The sequence below is a fragment of the Rutidosis leptorrhynchoides genome, unplaced genomic scaffold (assembly GCF_046630445.1).
Source record: "Rutidosis leptorrhynchoides isolate AG116_Rl617_1_P2 unplaced genomic scaffold, CSIRO_AGI_Rlap_v1 contig432, whole genome shotgun sequence".
In the NCBI taxonomy this organism is placed as follows: Eukaryota; Viridiplantae; Streptophyta; class Magnoliopsida; order Asterales; family Asteraceae; genus Rutidosis; species Rutidosis leptorrhynchoides.
This window is the reverse complement of record NW_027266664.1, coordinates 9329-12788: the sequence shown is the minus strand read 5'-3', so window position 1 is coordinate 12788 and position 3460 is coordinate 9329.

Genomic DNA, 3460 nt, shown 5'->3' with positions numbered 1-3460 from the left:
GAAAAGTTTCTAAGTTCTGGAAAGTGAACATGTAGGCGTATTAATCATTTTTCAGGTTTGGCAGGTACATCTTCGCCTTTTGCAATTTCGAAGATCGTACCAACCTCTGATATTTTAAGACACTGGAAGGCTTGTTCAGCTTAACAATTATACAGACATTTCGAAGACCATGCCAACATCTGATATCCTTGGACATATAGAACAGAACCCCCAAACTCTTCCAAGCTTTCGCTATATGGCCCCCTCATTATAGGCACATGTTGGAGTGAAATATGGTCATGAAAGATGGAACTTTTATCAAAAAGTTGGGAGACCTGATCGCGGTGAGGGGAGGAGAAGGTCCCCCATCCACGATGGCTTCAGAGGGCACAAAAGTTTTGCTATGGACCATGGGGATAGGGCATATTAGAATAGCCATCAGTTATTAACAATATGTTGGTCGGTCCAGGGACTGTGGGGTTGAGGGACGAGAGAATAAAAAGGTTGGGGCTTAGAGAGACCCTTTTGGAGGGTTGCGGGTCACGAACTTGTGATGGGGAATATGGTCATTGGGCTATTAGGATTTTCTTCTTCTTTTTTTATCCTTTTTCTCCATTCAGGCTTTAAGAATTACTTCGTGGAGGGTTGCGGGTCACGAACTTGCGATGGGGAATATGGTCATTGGGCTATTAGGATTTCCTTCTTTCTTTTTTCTCATTTTTCTCCATTCAGGCTTTAAGAATTACTTAGTGGAGGGTTGCGGGTCACAAACTTGCGATGGGGAATATGGTCATTGGGCTATTAGAATTTTCTTCTTTTTTTATCCTTTTTCTCCATTCAGGCTTTAAGAATTACTTAGTGGAGGGTTGCGGGTCACAAACTTGCAATGGGGAATATGGTCATTGGGCTCTTAGGATTTTCTTCTTTTTTTCTCCTTTTTCTCCATTCAGGCTTTAAGAATTACTTAGTGATCCCAGCTCAGATATATATATATATATATATATATATATATATATATATATTATTACTAATGGAGGAGCACGGGCATGGAGGAACATAAAACACCCTATAAACCCATGAAATAGTCAATTTGAGGCCTAATTTAGAACAGTTTTCATGCAATTCGTGGGATTCAACAGCCGATCTCCAATTCTTGAACTAGAAATTCCCAATGCTCTAACCAACCATATAGTAGGTAAAGTTTTTGAGCCTTTATTTCGGAGAATGCCACAACCCTCTTGAGGCAAACCACAAGGAATTGTGATGGATTGCCAAGTGGGCGGTGAGTGCGAGGTGTCCCTCGAACTTTCATGGATTCTTCCAAACCTTTCAATCACAACTGGGTTTTTTTTTTTTTTTTTTTTTTTTTTATGGAAATTGTTTTTTACTTTAGGAGCCATCACTAATCTTTCGGAGGCTGGTTAAGAGCTAAATAAAGTGCTGGAGGTCGCTTTACTTCCACAAACCATATTTTAGGTCAGTGGACTTGGTTATGCTAATTGTTAAATTAGCGTTAACTAAAACATCCTTTCAGTACCTGAACTCATTTTAGTTCTCAAAATGTAAATCAAGGAGTCTTTCCAATTTTAATTCGCTTGCATATTTTTCTTAACAAATGATAATACCATTTTTGATTTGTTTCACTTGAAGTCCTAGGTGTTGAGAAAACTCTTATCGGGTCTTGAAGTTGACAAAATTTTCCTTCTCTTATTCTTACTCTTACTCTAAAGGATACTAGACTTCTGTGTTATATTGTGGAATGCTGTCAAAATCTATTTTACTTCATAAATCTTTCCCACTCTAGCGAGATCCAAATTGAACTCAAGATAAGAATGGAGATATAATTAGACTTAGGATTATTGATCTTTTAACAAGGGTTCAATACGTGCAAGATTTATCTGTATTATTTGGCTTTTTGGCGGAGAATCTCACTTATTTTTTTCTAAATATATTGATGAAATCAATCATGGATTGATAAAATCAATTTGAAGACAAGTTTCTTTTTGGGAAGCATCTACTTATAGAAACCTAGATTCTGATTGTATGGATGACCAGAATCATTGGATTTTCACCTCAATCTTCAAACGGCTACAAGTTTTCCTTAATCGAATTTTTCAATGGGTTGATTGGAATGGACCAAATGACCTCTTTAAATACTCCTCTACGCCTTTCTAACCGTTGGCACTCTCCAGAGGAATTGTGAGAATTAAAATTCCAAAGTTTGAGGCATTTCCAATCACTTGTTCTTCATCGATAATGCTTACAAATTGTATTCAAGAGAGAAAAACACAAAAGGAGTGACTTAGTGAGAGAAAAAGAAACTCTTCACTGAGTGATTGTACTCAAATCATTGTATTTCTCTATTGATTCCTTAGTGAAATTCAGCCAGAAGGCTATCAGGTGGGAGAGTGGATGTAGACTTGATTTAAGCCGAACCACAATAAATCTCGTGTCCAATTTTTTCTACCATTAACTCTAGTTATTTGTTTGTTGCAATATTTTTCTGAGTTCTGCTAATTTCTAAAACATCTTATTTGAGTGTAAATTTATATCAAAAGTCTGGTGTCGGTTAGACCTTGTTTGAAGAAAATCACTTTTACTACTTTTATTATCTTAATTTATTTTTACACCTATTCACCCTCTCTCTAGGTGGTAATACTAGCACTTTCAATTGATATTAGAGTTGAGATACTTATCTTATTGAAGTGTTTTTACTTCTAAGCTAAAGATCTTATATGGCTAGTATATTGGCTCCAAGATTAATTGAATGATAGAGCAATACTAGACCACCCTACTTTGATGGAAAATAGTACAATGTGTGGAAGAATAAAATGAAGGCGTTCCTAAGATTCAGAGATCCTCTGGAATGGGATGTTATGGAAAGATGAATCAATCCAAAGGTAGCATCAGCTTCAGACAAAGGAAAAGGAGTGATAAATAAAGATGTTGAGGAATCCATTCAAGCAGAAATTACCAAGAGACAGGCTCTTGATGCTAAAGCTATTTATTCTTTATACTTGCTTTGTCTCCTACTTAATATAACATAATTTCTTCATGTGAAACAGCTAAAGAAGTTTGGGATATGCTTCATGTCACTTATGAGGGAACTGATCACGTAAAGGAGACAAAAATAAACATTCTACTTGGACAATATGAGTTGGAACAAATTAATGATGAAGAGGATCCAAAAGGTATGAAGTCAATTGCACTTAAGTCTAATGTTGATTCTAATGACATAGATACTGATGATGACATGGATGATAAGGAGCTGGCTTTTATGATAAAGAATTTCAAAAAAAAAAAAAAAGGAAAAGGAAGAAGATTGAATTGGAAGAAGAAAAGCAAGCAAAATTCCCAGAAGAAATCAATGGAAGATGTTGAAACAAGCAAAGATGTAATATGCTTCAAGTGCAAGAAAAAGAGACACATTAAGCCTAACTGTCCCTTGTTGAAAAAGAAGAAAGGGAAGTATGAGAAATAC